The following is a 20,425-nucleotide window of genomic DNA, read 5'->3' as shown; positions in this document are numbered from 1 at the left end:
TTAGTGGCATGCTCATTCAACTTTTATCTTTATATTCCAGTAAGTTATTTTGCTCTCACTGTTTAACAACAAAAAAAAAACCCACAAAAAAAATCCCTGCATACCTTGTTTGATTGGATAATTTCAATGTTTTTCTTTTATCATTGTAAAAACAAGGATGATTTTATAACTTGCTGTTACATGTAGGGCAATCTCTGTCTCTCAGTAGGGATAAATTAAAATTACTATGAAGAAATTGATGCTAGACAGTTTTCCCTTCCAAGTCAAACATCTTGTTTTGTTTAAATAAACTTCTTGTTTTAAAAAAAAAGAATATGCAAGCAACTCTTATCTTCTACCAACTACCTAGTGACTTCTACCTCCTTTGTGCATTAGAAACTTTACACTTTAACCTGTATGTATGCCAACTGCCTTGTCTATGTAGTAAATGACACTTCATCAAATGGATCTTTTCTTAGCATTGAGCTGGAAACTGGGCAGCTAGATGATACAGTGGTCTGAAGTCCTGGATTCAAATCTATTCTGACACTAATTGTGTATCACTGAGCAAGTCACAAACTCAACTGTCTGTTTCCTCATCTGTAAAATAAACTGGAGGAGGAAATGGCAATGCATTCCAATATCTCTGCCAACAAATCCCAAAAGGAGTCATAGAGAGTTGGAGACAAATGAAAAATGATTAAAAAAACAAGAACCTAAAAACTCAATTTAAATCCTGCAACTTTTCTGGAAATTAATCAGTCTACATGTCTCAAAAACTTAAGATGGACAGTTCAGATATCCATGAATTAGCCAGAGCTACCAAAATCAACACTTATCCCATAACACACTCAGCTGAGTCCAGGGCACAAGCAACAAGACAAAAACAATAAGGAATTGGAGGTAGGCATAGATTGCAATATAGAGCTATTTAAGTAGTTTATCATTCACTCAACAATCATTAATTGAGAACCTAGTATTAGCAAAGTTCTGTGAAAAAGACAAAGATGTGCTTCCTGAGTCTTTCTAGCTGAGCATATATACATGCATACCAAATCCAGCTAAAAATAATCTTCAGATGTTTGGTAGTTTTCTTCTCCATTTGTTCCATAGTCAAGGGATGACCTTATAATCCCAATGTAGATATTTTTATTTTTTTGTTCTAAACAAAGAATTTCATCAGTGAAAGGAATGCCATCATTGAAATTCCTCCTAATCAACATAGCTTGGCAACTCTATAGCCTGTTGGACTGACAAGTGACTTGCCCAAGGTAACAAGGTCAGCATGTGTCAGAGGTCACACTTGAATTAACATTTTCTGGACTTCACTATTTACATAGTGCCAGTAATTTCAACCCCAAATTTACCTTACAACTGTTCTGCCTAAAGCCACGCAGATTTATTGTGGGTGCATGAGGGGAAGAGTCATGGAAATATTTAGAAGTCTTTCAAACTTCACAGTTCAATGATTGACAAAAACAGCAGCTTAAATCACAACAGATTAAAATATCTCTTTGTTCTTAATCATTCCTCAACAAATTGTCACTTAGCTGGGGAAGAAACTAGCCAAACTGAAAAATCCTAGATTTATAGGGATGTTCAAATACTTAGAAACTTATACAGTGCGCATCACCAAACAAATGCTCAGTTTTAAAATGAGATAGAAAATTAGAACAAAGATATTATTGTTTGGTGGTTTTTTTCAGCCATGTCCAACTCTTCATGACCCCATTTAGAGTTTTCTTGGCAAAAATACTGGAATGGGTTGCCATTTCTTTCTCCAATGGGTTAAGGAAAACAAAGGTTAAGTGACTTGCCCAGGATGACATAACTAGTAAATGTCTGAAGCTAAATTTGAACTTAGGTCTTCCTGACCTTGGATCCCAAGCACTATCCAGTTGCTTCTGAGATACCTGTACTCTTTTAGCTTTAATTCAAAACTTACCAAGACACATACACTCCCATTTTCAAGAGCAAAGAAATAGTGGCATTTCACTTTGGAAATGCAAGTATCACAATTACTTCCCTGTAGCCACAACCCAAGTAAAATTATAGTTCCTAAAGATTCATCTTTCTACAAGTGAACCAACCCTATCATAATGACTTTTGCAGGTCTACAACTTTAAAAAACAACAGTAAAATAAACCCACCTTATCATAAAACTCTGGAGCTAGAAAAGGACCATCAGGATCTTCTAATCCAAAACTCCTCATACTATAGATGAGGTAATTGAGGCTGAGAATGAGCAGATAATGAACCTAATGTCACACGGTTATTAGTATTGTAAAGTCAGATCTCCAAAACTAGAACTCAAGTTTCTCTCATTCCAAGTTAGAACTATGTCTACTACATTGCTTTGCCTCTCATAGCTTGATCCTACAAAGTGAATAGATCATAACTTGAATGGAAAAAAAAATTGCTCTTATTAACCCTCAAATGAAAATACCTCCTCTTGGGCACACACACACACACACACACACACACACACACTGCTTCTTCCTTTCCCTAGCAGCATTTCTTCTTAAAGAGAAAGGTTAAAGACCAAACACAGTGAATATACTTTTACACTTTACTTCTTGTTTGTGGGATTTACAGCCATCATATAATGATCTGTTGAGAAAGTCACAGTGAGGCTTTGTTTCATACAGCCAAGGTGCTCAACTGTTTAGCACTAAAATGTCTATTGAGAAATAAAGACAGGAAAAGACTGTTAGCCCTGGAAGTCACAATTGTCATATGAGGTAAGTCCTACTTATATTATTAGCTTGATTTTGCAGATAAGGAAATGAAAGCCTTAGAGAGACTTAACCATGGCTCCATTGTTAATAATCTGTCCCTTGTTCATTTTACTCAGTACAAGATTTTATAATGTAAACTTTATAATCCAACATATTAAACTATCCAGTTTCTTGGCATCTGCCTTCAATGTCACAACATTTTTGATGAAAATATCAAAGAAGGGGAGGCTAGGTGGCATAGTGTATAAAACATGGGCCTTGGAGTCAGGAATACCTGGGTTCAAATCTGGTCTCAGACACTTAATAATTACCTAACTATGTGGCCTTGGGCAAGCCACTTAACCCGATTTGCCTTGCAAAAAACCTAAAAAAAAAAAAATATCAAAGAATCCAGAGACAAAGAACACAGCCATGGGGGGAGTAACACTAGAGTCCAATGCTAGGTTGACATTCATTGATGCATTAGCCAACACTGGTTGAAATTAAAAGTTCAGGGGCAGCTAGGTGAGCAGTGAATAGAGCACTGGCCCTGGAGTCAAGAGTACCTGGGTTCAAATTCGGTCTCAGACACTTAATAATTACCTAGCCCTGTGGCCTTGGGCAAGCCACTTAACCCCATTGCCTTGAAAAATCTAAAAAAAAAAAATTAAAAGTTCAAAAGACACAAGAAGGCCTTTATCAATCTTCAGCATGTTATATATATATAATTTTTAAATTTTAGTTGTTCAAAGATTTGTTCTTTAACTCTTTTAACTCTGAGGAGGCAGCACTGTCAGAGATTAGCCTGGCTTTCAGAAATCATAGAGGAAAAGACTCCTTTCCAACACAGTTATTAGACTATGAATATTAAAAATAGTCTTAAGCAGCAGAAGAGTCTCCAGATATCAGCACAGTCAAAAAACAAGGGAAGTGGTATATTAGTATATGTATATAGCGTTCAGACATGTCCGTCTCTTCATGACCTCATTTTGGGATTTTCTTGACAAAGATTCTGGAGTTTGCCATTTCCTTCTCTAGCTCATTTTGCAGGTGAGAAACCAAGGACAATCAAGGTTATATGACTTGCCCAAGGTCACACAGATAGAGTCCTGAGGTCAAATTTGAATTCATGAAGCTGAGTCTTCCTGATTCCAAGCATAATACTCTACCCAGGGCATTGCTTGAGTATGTTTGCACATGCAATCAAAGAACTGATGGATACACTCATACAAAGTAACCATCATCAAAAGCCTTGCTTTCAAACACATTGCATTGAATTTAACTAGTTTAAGCTTCACTTGTTCTTTTTAGCAATGTACTAGGGAGAAGAGCAGCAGCAGCATAGCAGCTAAAATAGCTGGCTAAAATAACTGAATCTACACCAACAAAAATCTAAAAAAATTTTTTAAATGAGGTCAAATGGGGGTGACTAGGTGGAGCAGTAGACTGAGTACTGGCCCTAGAGTCAGGAGTACCTGAGTTCAAATCAGACCTCAGACACTTATAAATTACCTAGATGCGTGGCCTTGGGCAAGCCACTTAACCCCATTTGCCTTGCAAAATCCTAAAAAAAAAAAAAAAATGAGGTCAAATGATGATCAACAAATTCAATGAAAACTATAGTAACTGACTACTTCTACCTCAGAAGGATACAAGGGTATAGCCACAAGTCTATAGGAATAGGGGGCAATAGGAAAGGGGGCAGCCAGCAAAACCAGCAGCTCTAGTGTAGACAGTCTGGCAGTCTCCCCATGGCTTGCAAGGCTCATGTTCAGAAATAGCAAGAACTGAGGGCTCCAAGGAGAGAACTCTATAGAGTGCTCAAAAACTCCCAGCTTGCACCCTGAATGGCAAATGTGAGTGGCAGAAATCAGTGGGGACCCTGGTGCATTTTAAGGTTCTAAATTTCTTAACATGATGTCCTAACATCACATTAAGGTCTGAACTCACAGAGAAACCTAAGCCCAGGAAGAGGAGGTCAGTGCAGGAACCTAAGGGATCCAAGGTCAGACAAAAATTAAGTAAAAATGATGCCCTCATCCCCCAAAGAGGGAGAACCATTCAGACATTTTTAAAAGACGAGAATGGAGGCAAGTTCAGAAGAAAGCACAAAATACGCAGGATAATAGTATAAATATTTGGAATTCATTTTATCCTATTTTAAAAAGTAAGCAGTACAAAATAGAAACCATGCTTTCATATAGAATTCTTTTTCTGTTTGATACGTAAATTTAAGTGCTTTTTAAAAAAAAATCTAGCGCTTAAGATCAGAATATAATTTCAAAAAATACATAAGGAAGTTATCAAAAGATGGAAGGAAAAGCAACCAAAAAAAGACATGTACACTTAGAACTAATTTTTTGTCACCTTTGATGCAATATTTCTGATTTGAACCTAGTCCTAAAATCTTTCATTTTTTTGATTTACTTTTCAAGAGTCCTCACTAACTAGGAGAACAGGAAGTTAAGAAAATACAATAGAAGAAAGATGGTGAAGAAAGAAAAGGTGATCACACACTAGGTACTTAATAAATGCTTATTAAAAAATTTAATTGGGAAAAAAAGAAAGAAATGGAAAGAAAAGAAAATAGGAATAAAAGAGAAAGGAAAAGAAATGTTTTTTTTAAAAAAATAGAGGGGGAGAAAAGAGAAAGATATGAATAAATATCTCTAGGAGTTATATAAATGGTTTGTGACAACTGGTTTCTGTATAAATTAACTGGATGGTTCACAGAGAGAGATGACTGACAGTTAGCTGTAGCTAGGTCTCCTGTGGAATAACCCCTGAGGGTCACTATTATTCCACAGCTCTCCAGAAAGACCCAACTCGGATGCCGTTTACAACAGTGACTACACTGGAGTATGTCATGACCTCTTCCCACTTTTATTTCCAAGAACCAGTTGCCTAGATATTCTCTGTGAATACCACTGTGGAAGAGAAATGGGGTGTTACGGCTTCCCTATGCCCAAAAAACACCAAAACATAAGCAAGATATTAACTTGAACACTACTAGTAATTAGCTTTGAGACTTAAAGCAAATTCCTTCTCTCCTCTGAACTTCAGTTTTCTGCTCTACAAAAATAAAGGACTAATTGATCTCCAAGATCTTTTTTAGCTCTCAACTAAAGTCCCAGATTCTCTAATTTCACGGATGACTGTTACCGTCATTAGAGACTATTAGCAAAGTGAGGTTGTCCTTTTAGGCCAGCAGATGACAAAGTCTGCCTACTCTATTCTTTTTCTCCAAAGAGTAAATGTTTAGAAACATCCCAGTTCTTTTCACCTACGAAGAGACCATTATGAAATCAGTTAAATAAATTATTAAGTAGTGAACAGAGAGGTATGGGCACAGGTATAATTCACTAATTTGCTGATTGCTGATGATCAATGTGGTATAACTAGTGATCTTTTCTGGATGGCTCATGCATTAATTAGATGCATGGTTTTAGTCATAAGATGTAGATTCAAGCCCCAAAAGGGACTTAATCTTAATACTTTTGTAATTGTCTTTTCTTATACTCCTGTCCCTCTACTCAGGGGACTCTTGAAGAATGAGTCAAAAAGTGAAAGAGTTTAGGAAATACCCATAGATTCAAAGCAGAAATAATTGCATAAAGGGTGTCAAAAAAATAGCCCTAAGTATACATATCTTTTTTTTTTTTTGGCTGCTCCTCCTTCAGTCTTCTGCTGACTTTCTCACTAAGTCCTCACAGCTCAGAAGCTATCTCCTCAACTGTCAAGAAACAACGAGAATTATTAGGCCTCTGCCACTGTTTCTATTGTTGTCGTTGTTGTTGTTTGTGGTGGTGGTGGTGGTGTCATCATCATCATTGACTGTAGCATGCCAGTATTGTTCTTGGAGTTTTCTTGGCAAAGATACTGGAGTGGCTCACCATTTTCTTCTCCAGTGGATTAAAGTGTTAAACAGACGTTAAGTAACTTATGAGGGTCACACAGTGTCTAAGGTCAAATGTGAAATCAGTTTTCCTGACTCAAGATCCAGTGACCTATTCACCTAACTGCCCCACAACACACACTAGGACTTCTAAAATGGAAATCATAAGAATGTTCTATGTATATTACAGAATGTTCAAAGGGAAGTGTGTGCTATATAGTTATATATAGCTATATAAATGTGTGCTATATAGTTATTTGTTATCTAAAGGGACTGGTGACCACCCAAAGGAATCTGAGAACTAGTATTTCCTCCAAAGCCAAGGTTACTAGAGTCCATCCAAATCCATAGGAGGATACATCTTACTATGACAATTAAGGGAAGGTAGTATCTGAATGGAAGAAACAGCAAAACAAAGTGAGGATGTGACCCTCCTGGAACAGAGAACTCAGCAGTTAGAAGACCTGGATTCAATTCCCTGCTCCAACATGTACAACTTAAATGATCTTGGGTAAGTCCTTTATAAATCACTTTTCTAAACCTCAGTTTCCTTACCTGTAAAATAGGGATGATTATGTTCTACAAACTTCACACAGGTATTTAGAAGAGAGCATTTTGTAAATCTTAAAGTCCACTGTTTGTCAGCCTGTCTTGTGGCACCACTGATACACAGGTAGGATGAGGATATTGAATCCGAGACAGGATAAAAAGGTCATGGAGTCAGTAATTCAAGGCATTTTTAATCAGCAAAGGAGGTGATATATGCAAAGTGAAATACACTCTAAAGTGAAACATAAACATGAACTCTCTTTGCCACTGCATTAACTATCCATCTTTTAAAACCCAATGCAAATACTACCTTTTTCTTCAAGTCTCTTTCAATTTCTCATTGTGTGCTTTCCTAGGTGGGCCTAGAATGAATGTAAATTCAGCCTCAGCAACTCAGGAGTTATTTGACCCTGGGGAACCATTTACCTTAGTTTCCTCATCTGCCAAATGAGTTGGAGAAAGAAATCACAAACCACTCCAATATCTTTGCCAGGAAAACTCCAAATGGGGGTCACAAAATATCAGACGTGACGACAACAAAATTCTGCCATTAGCAATGATTTTTCACCCCTTCTCCAATACATTTACCATACGCTAGCTTTTCCTTCTCTTAAACTTCATGTTCCCTCAGGCCAGAGATTTTGTTATGCACTCTTCTCAGCAAAGGAGGGTCTTAACTGTCCCAATTGAATTGGACAGATATCAGTATGAATTGGACAGATATCAGTGTGAGGAAATGCTAGCCTCTCTGCTTCCTTCTCAGGCAGGACTTATCTGAAGGGTTCTAACCTTCAAGATACTTAGAGGCCAGGGTCATTCGGACCCATAAAGCACAGTAATATAAGCAAAAAGCTGTCAAACAATCTCAGGTCAAAGACTGGCAGAAGTACCACTCTGGCTGATTCTCTAATGCTGTGTAACTCCTCCTCCTTGTTCTTCTTACCTGAAATGATTTCCTAGGGCTTGAACCCTATGCCAAATTTTGAAGAAATGGAGACTCAAGAGAAACCAAGGGATTACAGGTAGGAGGTAGTCAAGTTGAGTCCTCTGACTCCAGAATCAGCTTCTTTTCATTGTTTCACTAGAATATTAGAGAAAGTACTGTCTAGAGTACAAATGATTCTTAACCATTTATGAAGACATTCTCCATCCTTTGCTTTTCCCAAAGCCTTGTGAATTTGGAAAAGTGTCAGTGATCTCCAAAAAGAATAGGGAAGAAGAACCAGAGTCAGATAAATCTTCTGTCTCCAAGTACTTTAGATAGGGAGGAACAGTAGCAACAGTTGGTTAGGTGGGTATAGTTGTCTACACAAGATTTCAAATCCCACTGGTCCATCTCAAAATAGGTAATTCTAAAGTAACAGTATTGTTCCTTGGGCAATAAGAACAATACACTGGCATACAAATCATTGCTTTCCTCTTACGATCATAGACTGAGATCTGAAAGTCTTAGAAATCATCTAGTTCAACCTCATCATTTTACAGATGGAGAAACTGAAGTCAAAAGAGGTTAGATGACTTACCCATAGTCATCCAGAAAATAAGTGGAAGAGAGGTCCAAAATCATACAGGTTAGCACTGTTACTTGGACCATGATAGCAACTTAATAAATGATTAAGGCAGATAATAATAATAATAATAATAATAATAGAGCATTTGAAATCAATTTGTCTGACCCCAAATTCAGGCCACTTTCTGCAGCATGCTGCTTCCAAAGGTGTCACCTTGAGAGCATTTATGTCAATGCTACTGCCACTGTGCAAAATATGATCATAACTTAACTTCATGAAGACACCTTGATTTAGGTTGAAATAGAACTACATTCTTAGATGCAGGATTTTAAGCAAGTCACTGTTTCCCTAGGCCTCATTTCCCACATCTGTATTCCCTAAAGTCCCTTCCTGCTCTAAATCTATGAATCTATGTATGACTCTCCCAGGTCTAATATCACACTGTGACTGACTACCGGCTTAAGTCAATCTCTTTATTCACTAAAAAGAAACCCCCAAAAGGCAATATCACCAAGTCAGTAAGTACCAGGGGTAAGACTTGAATTAAGGTCTCCTCTGATTCCAAAGTTAGTGTGCTTTCCTTTTAATCATGCTTTCTCCCTTATCATAGGCTTTCCATTGATTCAGTTTCTATTTTATATAAATGGACAATGTTATTTGTTCCCTTTAACCACTAGAATTAAATAGGTCATAATTTAAATGGAGAAAAACACCTCCATTAAATGACCCAAATGAAAGATTTCTCTCTGAGCACCTACTCTCACTGTATTCCATTAAACAACTCTCTATGAGGACAGTTGTAATCCTCCAGTTATAGCTTCCAAGTCTTCCATCTTATCCCTAGGGATATCATGAGAGTTGTTGGCAAAAACCTTGAAGTCCAGTTACAGTGTGGTTCTACCAATACAGAAATTCCATTAATAAAAGAAATGAGGTGTGAATAACAAGCAAGACTAGTATTTCATTATTTGAGTACTTAGTAACTACTTCTCCCTCAAGTGCTCCATAATTATGTGTTTATTAATAATAACTGTTGGCACATTTATAGAAATTTTAATATCTACAAAGTCCTTTACAATGTTGCCTCTGGACTACACAAGCCTATGAGGTAATAATAGTAGTCAGTATTTATATGGCATTTTAAGGTTTGCAAAGCACTTTGCATATATTTCATATGATCCTCACACTAATCTTGTAAAGTAGTTGCTATTAATACCCTCATTTTGTAGATAAGGAAACTGAGAATACAAAAATGGCTTACTCAGGTCATACAGTTAGGAAATACCAAAGGCAATGTTTGAACTTAGGTCTTCCTAGCCCCAAGTCCAGGAAACTATTCACTGTGTTTCCTAACCACTTCTGGAAAGGCATTAAAAATGTACTATTATCATCTGCTTTTGCAGAAGAGGAAACTGAGGCAGAGAAGTTAGTGACTAAGGTTACACAACTAGTCAGTGAATTTTGTATGCCAATTTTCCAAGGGGATTTTAACTAAAAAAATGGCTAGGTAGGTGAAAGTGGGGAGGTGAGGGGGGAAAAGTAACATCTTTAAGGGAGACCTCAAAGAAGCCACCTTCTTCTCTCCCACTATGGGAAGATGCCTTTAGGTTGCAGATAAAAATATGGAAAGAGCTGGCCTTCCTCCACTGCTATTTCTAAATCTGTAAAATGAGAGAGTTGGATCAGAAAATCTCTAAGTATCTTCCAACTCTAAAATTCTATTATCCTATGATCTGAAAAGATGTGTCTAATGGGGTAGAGCAGATCTGTCTTTTCACTCCTTTCCTATTCCACATTTTTTATCAGGGATGTGAATAAAAGAGTTCAATACCAAGCTTATCATATTTGAAGAAAGAGGAAGAAATCAATCATGATAACAGTTATTTGAAAGGTAAGAGAAAAATAATACTTAATAGATATTATGCATGCACATATGTGAATGTAGGCTCACACACCATATAGCTAGTATGGAAAACAAAGCTATATTTCAAATCAGAAAATGGCAACTCAACTTTCAGATAAGATTGGTCAGAGAAGGAAATGTGGGTTGTTAATTACACACGATGATTCCATGGAAGGAGGAAAGCTGCTTCTTGTTCTAAAAATATCCTCTAAACATCAATTGTTAAGCCTTGCACTGATTCTCCCTCACCCTCTTTTACTCATATGCCTGCATGTCCATTGCTCTCTGACTGATTTTAAACAAAAGAGCAAGTATCATTTAGGCATCTGAGAAAAACCAAATGGAGGTCTATGATTTTCAGAAGCATAATGTCTTTTTAAAAATCTTCCCCTCAACCATCCTTTAACCCATCCCCACTCCACCCCAATCTCCCTCTCCTCCTCCCCTTCCTCTCTCTCCTTCACCTCTCCTCTCCCTCCCCCTCTGCCTCATCTCTCCTTCTTCCTCTCCTTCACCTCTCTTCTCCCTCCCCCTCATCTCTCCTTCTTCCTCTCCGTCTCCTTCTATCTCTCTCTCTCTCTCTCTCTCTCTCTCTCTCTCTCTCTCTCTCTCTCATACACACACACACACACACACACACACACACACACACACACACACACACACACACAGAGTTTAAGAATACTGCCAGCCAATTAACTTCATAGCAAGACATAGGACCAGAGATGTTCTAGGTCATTACTTTCAAATCTGGTGAAAAGAAAAACAAACTTAAAATTAGATTTCATGTACAAAAAAGATACCACCTACTCTATCCTTGACACTCATTATAACCTCAGACATTTGAAATTATAGATTCCATTGACAAGTTTTGCCTAAATAAGCAAAGATAATCATAGACTTGTAGATGATTAAAAGCTGAAAGAGGCCTTAGATTAGAGCTCATCTTCTAATCCTATCCACTCATTATACATGATGCCCCTAAAGTCTTATTGCAGTTTTAAACTATTAAAGCTTAAAATAAGCCAAGACTACAACTAAACAAATTGAGGCTCATACAACGAGTTACAACTTGATCCCAGGTCTCCAATGCTCCTTCCACTATAGTGCCTCTTAATAAATTTTTGCTTCACTTCCCCCACTCTTATCTCTGGATTTCATGTAGAATAATAGCAAAGAGAGGGAAATTGTATCCTCCATATTTGACTTTTCAATGTGGCACCATCCATTCTGAAAAGATCAAGAGATCTGACTATCTCTTTCCTATACTAAGATGGAAACAGAGTGCCCAGAACCCTACTAGGCTATCAATTATCAGAGGCACAACAAGTCTTTCAATGTCATTCCCTGACAATCACAGAGAGAAAAACTTACCAACATCTTTGAATCAAACAGAAAACTGGGATCAATGTCAAATGAACAATAGCAACATGATAGAACAAAATGAGAGTAATGGATTTTGAGTTAGGAGAAATGTGGATTCAAATTTTGCCTCAGATATTTACTAGCTTGTATGAACTTGATCTATTGATTTCAATGTACAAGCTTTGAACTTCAGCATGCATGAGTCTTAGGAAGGAAAGGGAAACAATACCCAGAGACAGAATGAGGACAGTATACATATACTACCTATATTCTCTCTAGGTAGACCTCATTAGATTGATTACACAGCTATGTTTTCTTTGCAGACAGTGATTAGGAATACTAGGTGATTAATTCTTGATAAAAATGGGTCTTTAAAGATTCAAATGCTAAAAGAAGGAGACTGAGCAGCTGCACTCTTTTCATATGTTCTCTGGAATATTTGTGCATGGATGAATTGTTTTAAAATGCTATTTTCAGTGTTGTGCTCCAATTTTTTATGAGGTTTTAATTTTTCCCCTTAAGCATTTTAGTGCTATCATTTCTTATAAAAGATATTTAAACTCTTCCATTTACTTGAAAACAACATCTTAAATTCAAATAATGTTTATAGTTACAAAGAGATACATACAGATGCTATAATTGGAGATGGTGCAACTACTATCACCATTTTACAAAAGAGGTCACTGGGGTGAAATATAACAGAGTAAAAAAAAAGAATATGTGTTTTACTTATCAGAGAAAATGAATTAAATCCTACCTGTGTATCCTTGGGCAAGTCAATTAATCTCTAAGATTTTGGCTTTCTCATTAGTAAAATGAAGGTTTAAATGTATCTAAGGTCTTTTATATTCCTTAACCTAGGATTTCTAGCTAAGATTTGATTAAAATCACACAGTTGGAAAGTGATAAAGTTTAGACTTGAACCCCCATCTTCCAAGTACACATCCTGGCTCTTTCTAAATAGCATGCACCTTAATGACAGTGATTCCTAAAACGTCATGTTTCTATGAAAATTTGATCTATTTCCATCTATCAGGGCTTTGTGCCCTCAGATCTCATGCCAGCATCCATGCAATTTTAATGCATGTGCGTCAGAACACTATTCCCTAGTTAATTTGTTCTAGCCATTATTTTTGTACCCTGAATATGTCAGAGAACTGTAATTCAATGAATGGGAAGCCCAAAAGGGCAAAGCACTTGATATAAACTACTAAGGAGGGTTAAAGAATTTGGAATTTTATAAATGAATAGTGTGAAGTTTCAAAGACACAGACAAATGCAAAACCAATCAAAATATAAAGGTATATTTTTTCATAGAATATTTTAAAATTTATAAATAAATGCGTATTTATCAAATAGCAAATGCACAAATTTTGACTTTTTTCAAATGCCACCTATATATCAAAGAACTATTCAGAAATAATAGAAATGAATGCTTCAATCCTTCTCTGATTATTAAATATTTTAAATGCAACTGCTAAGGACCATATCAGATGAACTATCTCTAAGACCTCAGGCAAATCATTTAATCCCATACCTAAAAGGGTTTTTTTCCCTCCTTTTCATTTTTTCCAAAATGAGCTAAGACTGATAACTTCCAGTAGCAATACCTCTCAAATATTCCATAAATTTACAAATAATTATAGCGCCCTGGTATGAGATGGCAAGGATGGTGAAGTTCTACATTCTCTTATCAATCAAAAGCACAAAACTTGGCACATCTTACTAGAATGTACAATGGATGAGTACTATGCTTTTAAAAAGTATTCATAAAACAAAAGTATAGGTGTAGTAATTCTATGAATCAACATCAAATGAGCAACAGCAAGAAATATTAAATAATGATGGGAGTCAGGAGAGAACTGGTTTTAAATCTTTGCCTTTTATATTTCCTAGCTGTGTGACCACAGGTATGTCTCCTTACCCCATAGAACCCCTGAAAATGGGAATAATAGCATCTATCTAAGCTACTTCACAAAGCTGTTATGAGCATACAATGAGTAGATATTTATAATGTACAGAATACATGTTCAGTTTTGCCTAGATCTGAAATTTCACTGATATAGGGACTTCTCAGTAAGGAAACTTCCTATAACAATGAAGGTTGGTATTAGATGAGAAACTTATACTCTTAGTCTAAGAGATCTCTTTAATAAGTTGTAATAATGTCTGAAATAGTTATAATTATCATTAAATATCATAATAAGCATGGAAAATACTAAAGTAAGCTACTGAAAAATTCAAATAGAAATCAATAGAGTTTACTAGTTATGTGACATGGGCAAATTCCTTAACTTCTGTTTCACTCTGTTTTCTTATTTGTAAAATAAGCATAATAGCATCTAACTCTCTTGTTACAAAAATCAAATAAGATAATGAATTTAAAATACTTAGCACAGTTTCTTGTACATAGTAAATGTTATCCAAATGTCAGTCATTAATCAATATTATTATTAATTTTCCAACCAGTAGATTTCAATTTTAAAAGGTTATTTAAGACAAACTTTGGGGGGGGGGGATTTTTAAACAAAGAAGAATCTACTTTTAAACAAAGAAGACTACTGCTATATCCCCTTCTTAAAGGTGACACAAATGTTCAAAGTGGTAGTCCCTGTAAAGATAGCTACTTTAGCAAACTGTATAGGACAAAGTTATTAAGTAACAAAGTAACCTTAAAGTCATAATTGTGTTGAAGAGGGAAGCATCATATTTTGATACTATTTCATTTTCATAATGTAGAAAGAAAGATTTAATTATTCCCATGTCACTTGACCCACATGAAAAGAAACAAAGGAGAAATATCTAGTAAGAATAGAAAACCAACAAGAAATTCATGGATCTTAATGGATCCATTGTATTATCAGTGTAGAAGTTCCTTCCACCTGCTCAAGTCCCAGTCCTCCCACAATTCTTTTGATATCAAATTCTTACTTCTACAAGAGTCTTGAGTGTGAAGACTTCTTCATTCTTTATATTTGTAACTACAACACCTATCACATGACACAGAGTAGATACATAAATGATTTATGATTGATCAGTAAATGTGCTAATGAACATCTAACCAATATGCTGGAGGCTTCTACTATATCCGTTCTCAATATTTTTGAGATACCATTGTAACCATTGAGAGAATCAGAGCAATAGTTTATAGATGGCAGACATTGTATTTAGCAAGACCTAGAGGCTGATTCACATGGAATGTGACCATGGGAAATTCATTTAAGGACTCAAGATAGCCTTCTAGAACTAGAAAAGGTTGCTGATCTGAAATCAAAAGAGAAAGTTTTCATATTAAGAGGTAGAATGATGATTTAGACTAAAAGAGGAAAACATTCCATATATGTGTCACTTCTCATTAGAATTTAAGTGACTTCTTTCAAGATTCAACTCACATACAAACTTCTCTGCACAAGGTTCTTTTCTACATTCCCTCAGCTGAAGATCTGAATTCAATCCCTTCTGAGTTTACCTTCCACTTACTTTCTATATATTGTGTATTTTCATAAATGTATGAATATATATGTGTATGCATGTGTGTTTACATATGCATATTATAGTATCTCTCTATATGTGAACATATCCATGTGTCTTTGCATGTATATGCATATTGTATATGTATATGCATATTGTTTCTCATTATAATATAATTTCCTTGAAGACAGGATTTATTTTTGCTTTTGTTTTCAGCATTTATCTGGCAAATGCTTAATAAAATTCTTGTGAATTGGGTCATCATTCATATGGTAATGATGATCCACAAGGTGGATACTGTACAAATACAGAGAAAAAGCATCTGAATTCAAAGTCCATCCTCAGGTACTTAATAGATAAATCATTGCAAAGTCACCTCCTCTCAGAACTTCCAGTTCTTTGTCTAAAAAAGGGGAATTTTATTATTTATATATTACCCATTCCACACAGCTGTTGTAAACTCTTCTACAAACCTTTACAAACCCTTTCAAATATTAAGCAGCATGATTAGTAGCCCACCTCCTTTTTCAGTCATGTGTATCCATTATGATGCTCTCTGTGCCTCATTTGTATTATTTGTGTGATAACACGCTTCAATCTGCTTGCCTCACTACGCACCTCCTCACTAACCTTGAAGACAGTTACAATTTTGATTCTTCTAGGATTCCCAGCCATATGACATCATTGGAAGAATATTGATGTTTTTTTTCCCTATGTTCACCCCTAATTTTATTGGCCTTACTCTTCCTAATCATGTCCCCTACTGAAGTAGTATGTCAGGTGCTATAATCTTTTTTCTTGACTATAAATATTCAAAACACAGTCTATTCTATACCACCAAATATGTCTGTTGCTATACCTTCATTTTATTTTGTTTTCATAGAAATGGAGATTAGACAAAAGATAATATGGGCTGGGGAGGTGTAGGGAGGAACAATTTTAGGAAAAGAAGAAATATAGTACAGCTTTTGTGTTCATCAGCTTAAAATAATATAGAAGAAATGCATATTGAAGCACCTTTACTTTAAAAAGGATAAATAACTTCCAACTATTCTAACAGAGTAAAGGTATCCAAATTTTGCTCTTGAATAAGCAGAGGTCTACAAGAAGTACATTTGTAATCAGTGACAGGGAGGAAAGTGTCCAGGAGGAGAAATCAAATTATCAGGTTTGAAACATAGCTCAGCTACCTACTATCTCCACTCTTGACTCTGGAATGTCTACCATCCTCCAGTCTTCGCACCTTGGAAGATGCCACTGCATCTAGGGGCCCCTTTCTCTTGAACAGTGAGTTCCTCCAGGAACCTCAATTTTGAGTAAGAGTCCAATTCAGCAACACTTGCTCTTTCATTCTTTTCTGGGCTCTGATCCTGAATATCCAAACTTCTCCACCAAGACCTTCCATAGGTATTTTCCCAGGTTCAATTTTTAGCTCCTTATCTACCCCCTTTAAAATATAAACTCCCTGAGGGTAGGATTATTTTTCTTTTTCTTTGTATTCCCAGGTCTAAGTCCAGGCTTGTCAATTCCCAAGCACTTAAAAAAAAACATAGATTTGACTTTGGATAAGTGTCCTTCTCTTGGAGCTCAGTTTTCTCAAGAGTAATAAGAGAGGTTTGGACTAGCATACTCAATCTGTAAGGTCCATTCCAACTCTAACTCTCATAATTGTTTTAGCATAAAAATGACTTGAATTAATTATCTATTCTTAGTTCAATTATAAATAATTATTGTGTAACTACTTCTACATTATAGAGTTTATACTATAATTCTAGAGGCTGTGCTAAAAATGACATATTATGCTTTTATAAGAATAATGTGCTGGTTGATTTTGGATCTCATAAGTTTTATGATATTTAAGGCACACCTGTGAAGTTAAAGCAATATCATTATTAATGGTCAATAATGATGTATAATTAATATATAATCTATTTATTACAGAAATAAATGACTGAATTTGCAAAATCACAGATTCTCAGAAATGGAAAAATACTCCCTGACCAAAAGTCATCTAGCTTCTCATTGAAGGAGAAGGGAAAGAAGAACCCTCCTTCCATTTTCCTATTCTCCACCCTTCCCTTTTTGTCTTTAAGTAGTCCATTCATTTCTAAACACTCCATTTCCTAATTGTTAGGAAATTTGGCTTTATATTAAATATATCAGACTATAGCAGATAATGTCTTTATTGACTATGAATTTTAAAATGAAATAGCACCGGACTCCCAAGTTCTTCATTCCCTCTCACCAACTATTTCATCTCTGTTGTTCAGAATAAAGTCCAGAAAAGAAGTTTCCCTCATTACACCCCTCCTGAAAAAAGGAGATTTCTAGGAAGGCAAATCAAAAAGTTATCAAAGTTGTATTTTTTAAAAGGAAGAGATCTTTAGTAGATGTCTAAATATTTCAAGCTTACCCCACCTCAGAACTTTTATACCAGACTTTTGTGCAAGTATTTAGATACACATCAGGAATTAATCATTCATTTTTTTCTTCTGACTAGGGTGGAGTAGAGCATGAAACTGTGCACTAATGTGCAGTTTTTCTGTATTGTCAGGGAGAACCACCATCCTGATTCTTCTACCATAGAAAAAATAATTAAAACAGAAGCTTAATATAGCTTAATACTTTATTAATATCATTCTAGTCTATAAACTTGAAATGAGGAAAATAAAAATTCCAATTTTTAAAAAATATGTCTGAACCCATTCTAATGACATCCACAAGAAAAGCTAACCTATGTCTATAAATCTCAAGAGCACGTTGATAAACTAAGAACACATTCCAATATGATGACAAGGAAAACAATAACTCACATTTCTATGGTGTTATATAGTTTTCAAAGAACTTTCCTCATAATTATCCTTTTAAGTTAGTAATATAAATAGGGGCTTGGGAACATTTTTTTCTATTGGAATAGGGAATTTGCAATGAGAAAATTTACTCAAGCAAGGAAGATCAGCATTTATAGTCATAGAAAGATGCCTAGATCACTGATTAGTGACTGCCCCATGTCAAAGGCCACCAGACTTGAACCCAGGTCTTCCTGACTAGGAGTGTGGCTCTTATCCATCACAGTTCACCTCGTATAGATAATAGTACTGCTATTTTAGAGAGGCTGTCTGGTATAGTAGAAGAATCCAGTCTCAGAATCCAGAAAGTCTGAATCTAAGCCCTGTTGATTAGAGATAGTGTGACTTATATATGGATCAACCTAGAGAGGGCCAAATTTCTTGACCTTAAATCCAATTCTTTCCAATACACCAAGTTCAATCCAAGCATTTGATCAGAATACTTCATTCATTAAAATTATTTTGCATATTTTAGTGCATTCTTATTGATAAAAAGCTACCAGAAGTCAAAGATGGCACAGGACTGTCTTCTACTCTGAGGTCCTCCTTCAAAAAAGCCAATAAGCTGACTCTGCTCAATCAGTTTTACTCCTTCAGGGAGGTTTCCATCCAAAAGGACTCTGCCTCATAAGATTTAGAAATGGAAAGGATCTAAGATGTCATTAAGTACAATGAGGAAACTTGAGACCAAAAGAGATTGTAAATGACTTGGCTAAGAGTAAATGTCACACAGTAAGTGTCTGAAACAGTATCCGACTCAGGTCTTCCTACCTCCAAAGCCAGTGCTCTTCTACTCTACTAATTAATTAGGAGCCAATTCAGATTCACAAGATAGTTTTCTTGGATAAATTCTTCTAATTTTTTATTTGTTTTTCCAACAAGATGCTATGGCAGTTTTTTACCAATAATTTTTTTGCAATATTTTGGGTTTTTCTTTTTCTCCTTCCCCCCTCCCTCTGACAGAAAGCAATCTAATATAGGCTCTGCATTTATAACCATGCTAAGCATAGATCCATATTGATTTTGTTGTGAGAGAAGAGTAAGATCCAAATGGAAAAAATAAAACATTAGAGAGGGAAAAATTGACATAATATATGACAACTTTTAAAAACTGAAGATAATAAGCTTTGGTCTTCATTTAAACTCCACAGTTCATTTTCTGAATATGGATGGTATTTTTCTTGGATGAATTTTAGAAGAATGTATTCTTCTATTCATGGCAGCACTGATGCCAAGTGTTTTGTGGGATTGAGCTATTTCTAAATGGTAATGATTTTTAAGTTCCTTGATACTAACTGAATACCTACATTATTGTTATCTATGATGAAAGTTATTTTAAATCTGTATTTACAAGCCTTTGGAGTTTTCTGCTGAACTTTTGCTTTGTTCAGGTAAAGAGACAAGCAATCTGAAGGATGTATCTACCTAAAGAAAGATGCAACTGAAAATGTCTTTGTCAATAATTTTAATTAAATATTTTGTTAAAAATTAACATTGAATTTGTCATTATAAGCTAATGATAAATATTATCGGGTTTGTTTACTCTCTCTCTGTATACTATTTTAACATAGTCAAATGTTATAGGATTCTACAATGGTACTAGGAAAGAAGGTTTCTTGAAAAGTATAAAAGTCATGACATTTTAAATTTACTTGTATTTAGTATTTTTTTAAGAGAACTTACTATTTCAAGTTTTCATATAGTATGTTTGATATTTTAAAGCAATATGATATGTTGAATAGAAGATTAGCCTTGGAGTCTGGAAGGTTCAAGTCTTGTCTCTGCCACAACTGACTCTGTAACCCTCTTCAAATCATTTAACCTCTCAGTGCCCAGTTCTCTTAAGACTATATATTATAACAGTGACAGACCTGCTTTGTAGAGGGTCCTTGCTACCTGGGAGTTCCATTAACTGGAAGTGTCAAACTCTACCTGTAACATTCTAGGGTGGGCTTCCTCCTCCCCTACCCCCCAGTAGATCAAAATGTAATAGAAATATTTAACAAATTAAATACAATAAAACATAAAAAAATTAACATTGAACATCAATGTAAATATCCAAACTTTAATAGCAATTATTTATATTTAAATAAATTCTAAAATATAGAATATTAATTTCATTAGCTTCCTCTTAGTCTACATTACAGGTCTTTTGTCCATTCATTTTCACCTTTTTTCCCATTATG

General features: G+C 35.4%; 1 protein-coding gene across 1 annotated transcript in view; it reads right to left on the bottom strand.

Moving 5' to 3' along the window:
* The window catches only part of SH3GL2 (SH3 domain containing GRB2 like 2, endophilin A1), a 229,521-nt gene that overhangs the window by 188,082 nt on the left and 21,014 nt on the right, over positions 1 to 20,425 (bottom strand). The window lies entirely within an intron of this gene.

This window comes from Macrotis lagotis, chromosome 8 (genome assembly GCF_037893015.1).
Source record: "Macrotis lagotis isolate mMagLag1 chromosome 8, bilby.v1.9.chrom.fasta, whole genome shotgun sequence".
In the NCBI taxonomy this organism is placed as follows: Eukaryota; Metazoa; Chordata; class Mammalia; order Peramelemorphia; family Peramelidae; genus Macrotis; species Macrotis lagotis.
This window is presented reverse-complemented; position numbering and strand designations above follow the sequence as displayed.